Raw genomic sequence first — 5,260 nt, 5'->3', positions numbered from 1 at the left:
TTGTGAAAAATTTTTCTAGACACATCTGTAACGTCCTCTCTCGTCAGCTGAACAAAGGGCTGGAACTGTATTCTGGAAAAGACACAGCACATCATATTCCTTTTTTCTTATAAGCAGGAATCTCTCTTCCTGACCTGAATAACATCTTTATTTTGGAGCAGGGGAAAGAGCCCCAGACTGTGGAGAGCAAGGTGGAAACAGTGAAAAAGCCAAATGGGTGGGAACACAGGCAAGAGCTCAGAAGGGCAGAGAGGGGGCCGCACCATGAATAGTGTTTGGGGACCTTTCTCCCAGTGGAGAGAGCTTCTTGTGAGCTCTTGGAGGAAAGTTCACTTCCCTTCCCCTTGTCACTCCTTTCTTCAGACATGTGGAAGTGTATCCTCGCAACCTCTAGCTCATGCAAAGACCAAGGCGAAATCTTTATCATGACCTGTGGCCCGCTACTATATGTTCCTATGACCTCTTTTTTCAAAAGATTTTATTTTTAAGTAATCTCTACACCCAATGTGGGGCTCAAACCTACAGCCCAGAGATGAGGAGTCATATGCTGTACGGACTGAGCCAGCCCGGAACCCCCTGCCCCTATGACTTCTTTAGTCCCTTGACTTTAAAGAGCACTGGGAGGCTGGTTTTAATTAAGGTCCTTGGCCTTGGTCCCATTCTTGTTCCCACTCCACACGGGTCAGAGCTGAAGACTCCCCAGTCCTGGCACCAGGCCTTTTCCAGGATCCACCCCATTCTGTATACTTGGCAGACCATCTCCTGGGGTTGGGAAACATTAGCATCTGGGGCCCCAGAGTTCTCTGCCTCTTCAAGCCCCCCAGCCGTTTCTTCAGTTCTGCTTTTGCTGCACATCAGAAAGTGTGTCCGACTGGGGAGTAGGGTAGGGATCTCAATCCAGCAGTAAAACTGCTTTTATTCTGGAGTATAAGCATGTCCACACCAAAACTATGCTGTAACCTTTGCTATGTTGTGGTTTTGTTTCTTTTCTCTCAAAGTATTTTCTAATTTCCTTTGTTACACCTTCTTTGACCCATTCGTTGTTTTTTTTTTAAGACTGTTTAAAATTTTTCTTGTATTTTTGAGCTTTCCAGTTTTCCTTCAGTTCTTCCTTTCTAGTTTTGTTCTTTTGTGGTTGGAGAAAATAGTTTGTATGATTTCGTTCTTTTCCAGTTTGTTGAGACTTGCTTCATGGACTGATACAGGGTATGTCCTGGAGAATATTTCACATGCAGGTAGAGAAGAATGTATTTTGCTCTTACTGGGTACAGTGCTCTGTGTTCGCTGGTACTCGTCGGTTTATAGTCGGGCTAAAATCGTCTGTATCCTTACTGAATTTCTGTCTAGCTGTACTCTCCATTTTTGAAAGTGAGGTCTGCAAGTCTCCAAATACTATTCTAGAACAACTTTTATTTCTCCCTTCAAGTCTGTAAATGTTTCATATATTTTGGGGTTCGCTTTTGTATATGTTCATATTTATAATTCCTTAATGAGTTATCCTTTAAAATATATATATGTTTGTCCTTTGTCTCACAAAAATTTTCACTTTAAGTACATTTTGTCTCATTAGTACTGCTGCTGGGAAATGAAAAAGTTCATTAGATTAGCTATATTACATTCCCACAATATTCCCAAGGTACTATATGAAAACTTGGCTCCTCTATATCCTGTCCTTCTCTCCTGTTACTGTCAGAAAATTTTATCTCTCTATATTGTGACCATCAATGTAGATTTAAAATAAGTTTTGTTTTTTACATCAATAGGGAAAAAGAGGAGCGACAAACCAAAAATACAGTAATACTACCCCTATACACACCTATGCACTGTCTTTATTACTGTTCCTTACTTTTGATGTGGATTCAAGTTATTGTCTCTTCCTTCATTTTAGCCTGAGGCATTTATTCCCTTTGCCATTTTTTAAAAAAATTATTTTTATTAACATATAATGTATTATTTGCCCCAGGGGTACAGGTCTGTGAATCATCAGGCTTACACACTTCACAGCACTCACCATAGCACATACCCTACCCTCCCTTTACCATTTTTTGTTGGGCTGGTCAACTAGCAAGGGAGTCTCAGTTTTGGGTTGTTTTTTTTTTTTTTTTTCTGGCAATATCTTAAGTTATCCTCTATTTTGAAGATTAGTTTTGAAGTATCCTGACAGTTTTTGCCAAGTTACTTGCTGCTTTTCTGGAGACATGCACTTAAAAATACTCAATGATTTTCATGCTATTACTTTTACCCAGTTCTTTCTAATACTATCTGAAAGCTGGTATTCAGAAGCCAGTGGACATGGGTGTAACTTAGACTGCTAGGAATGGGTGGAAACTTTTCTTAACATGTTTTTTTCCAATTCTTATCTTGTGTGCTTTTTCTGGAACACAAGTCTTTTCTCTTGTTCTTATTGAGAGAGAAAGGATTAGAATTCCACAGTCTACAATTCTGTGTAATTGTGGTTATTATTTACCTGTTGGTCTTATCTTGGTGTAATTAAAAAATTTCATTCAATAACTTGTCATTTACAGATTACGGATCTAGCATCTAGTTTGGAATATAATGCAATTCACCAGTTGTTAATGTTCCAAAATGACTATCCTGCATAGAGTATAGATAGCTTTAGAGTAGATATTAAGAATATTTTGTTATTCCAATGATGTATTAAATTCTTCTTGATTTTCCTATTATGCTTTTAGTTTTACAATTCATAATTTCCATGTATTTATCTTATTCATTAATTTTTTTAAGATTTTATTTTTAAGTAATCTCTACACCCAACATGGAGCTCAAACTTACAACCCTGATATGTCACATGTTCTACTGACTGAGCCAGCCAGGCGCCCCTCATTAATTTTGTAAATGGATTATTTGTCCCACCCCCAATCTATTACTTCATATATAGCTATGCTTCAGCATTTATTTGCACATAACAATTACACTGTAAATATGCATTTGTATATATATATTTTTTATTTTAAAGAGAAAGGGGATGGGGCGCCTGGGTGGCTCAGTGGGTTAAAGCCTCTGCCTTCGGCTCGGGTCATGGTCTCAGGGTCCTGGGATCGAGCCCCGCGTCGGGCTCTCTGCTCATTGGGGAGCCTGCTTCCTCCTCTCTCTCTCTGCCTGCCTCTCTGCCTACTTGTGGTCTCCCTCTCTCTGTCAAAAACATAAATAAAAAAAAAATCTTTAAAAAAAAATAAAGAGAAAGGGGAGTAGGGGGAGAGAAATCCAAGCAGTCTCTGTGCTGAGCCCAGTGTGGGGCTTTCTTTATCTCACAACCCTGAGATCACAACCCGAGCCCAAATCAAGAGTCAGACATTTAACCGACTCCCTCCGATATCTGTTTCTTTTCAATATGAGACACCCACATTTGTCTACTGCTAATTGGTGTGTGTTTTGGTGTGGTGGTCAAAAAATACACTTTCAGAACTTATGTAAATTTACATAGTGTGAATGATTTGGTCATACAGTGTTTGAAAATAAGTTTCCAGGGGCACCTAGGTGGCTCAGCTAAGCGTCTGACTCTTGAGATGATCCATCCTGGGTGTGGAGCCTGCTTAAGATTCTCTGTATCTTTCCCTCTGCCTCCCCTCCCCTTCTCTAAAAAAAACAAACCACACACAGAGAAAGAAAGTAGGCTTCCCTTAAAATAATTTGAAATGCATGTCATCTTTTATTAAAAGGATTCTATTCACTTTGCATTCTTAAACATTTGCAGATGTTGGCTGGGAAGTTTTTATCTCTTCAATCTATTTACTTTTAGTGTAATATCCATTTTGCAACTCTAGTTAATGTGAAGACTATGGTTTTTTATTATCTTTCAGATAGCTCTGCTAGATTCCTGATCAAGGAATTATTACCAAAGAAAGAAATTAATAACAGAGAATTATGCCAGCCAGTGGTCTTGGGAAGACATAAAAGCAATGGCCTTGAGGATTTTGACTTCAGGGAAGTTTGGGGAAATATGTCTGATTTTGAGAGTAACTGTGGATATGAAGAAAGAAATTCCAAAGGAGTACTTGTGACAGATATTGTAAATCTTACTGGTAAAAAAGATAAACAAGACAGCAAACCCTGGATTAATTTACCTTAAAAGCAGCACGCTTTTTTAAGAAAAAGTACATATCAGTATTTTAAGCAAGGGAAGTCATTAGTAAAAAGTTTGTTAAAAATAAAAAATAATATAGTCTATACAGGAAACAAGTATACAAAATGTTTTGAAAATAAAAGTGGATTAAGCTTTCAGTCACATCTGGTTGAATTGCAGAGATCTCAAACTGAGGAGAAAATTAATGAATGTAATCAAGTTGAGAAGTCTGTCAAAACTTGTTCTTCAATTTTGCCACTTCCAAGATTTCTTCCTAATGTCAAAACCAACCTCTATAATAATATGGAAGGGTTTTTATGTATCCTTCATTGTTCACACAGCACCAGAAAACAAAAATGAAAGAAAAACCATACAAATGTAATGAGTGTGAAAAGACTTTTAGCCATCATTCAGTCCTTACTAGTCATCAGAGAATTCATTCTGAGCGGAGACCTTACAAATGTAATGAGTGTGGTAAAGCCTTTAAGTAATTCTCAAACCTCACAAGACATCAGCGAATCCAGACAGGAGAGAAACCATATAAATGTAATATCTGTGACAAGGTCTTTAATCAAAATTCCCACCTTAGAACACTGGAGAATTCATACTGGAGAAAAACCACACAAATGTCATCAATGTGGTAAGGCTTTTATCAAATGTTCAGATCTCTGGCGGCATGAGAGAATTCATACTGGAGAGAAACCTTACAAATGTAATGAATGTGGTAAGGGTTTTACCAAATGTTCATATCTTTGGGATCACGAGAGAATTCATACTGGAGAGAAACCGTACAAATGTACTGAATGTGGCAAAGTTTTTAGGCAGTGGTCTACCCTCAGGATTCACCGAAGAATTCATACTGGTGTGAAACCTTATAAATGTAATGAGTGTGACAAGGCTTTTAAGCAATGTTCACACCTCACTAAGCATCAGAATGTACATCCTGGAGAGAAGCCACACAAATGTACTGTGTGCACCAAGACTTTTATCCACATTTCAAGCCTTATGAAACATCGGAAAATCCATTCTAGAGAAAAACCGTACAAATGTAATGAATGTGGTAAGGCCTTTTCCCAAAGTTCAAGTCTTGTGGAACATCAGAGAATTCATACTGGTGAGAAACCTCCCAAATGTAATAATGTGGCAAAGCCTTTACTGTCAGTCAAGCCCAACTAA

The 5,260-nt window shown here is 38.1% G+C and overlaps 1 pseudogene; it reads left to right on the top strand.

Annotated features, from left to right (window-relative positions):
• Positions 1 to 4,223: 4,223 nt before the first annotated feature.
• LOC123930567 lies at positions 4,224 to 5,260 on the top strand (annotated as a pseudogene).

The sequence above is a fragment of the Meles meles genome, chromosome 19, assembly GCF_922984935.1.
Source record: "Meles meles chromosome 19, mMelMel3.1 paternal haplotype, whole genome shotgun sequence".
In the NCBI taxonomy this organism is placed as follows: domain Eukaryota; kingdom Metazoa; phylum Chordata; class Mammalia; order Carnivora; family Mustelidae; genus Meles; species Meles meles.
This window is presented reverse-complemented; position numbering and strand designations above follow the sequence as displayed.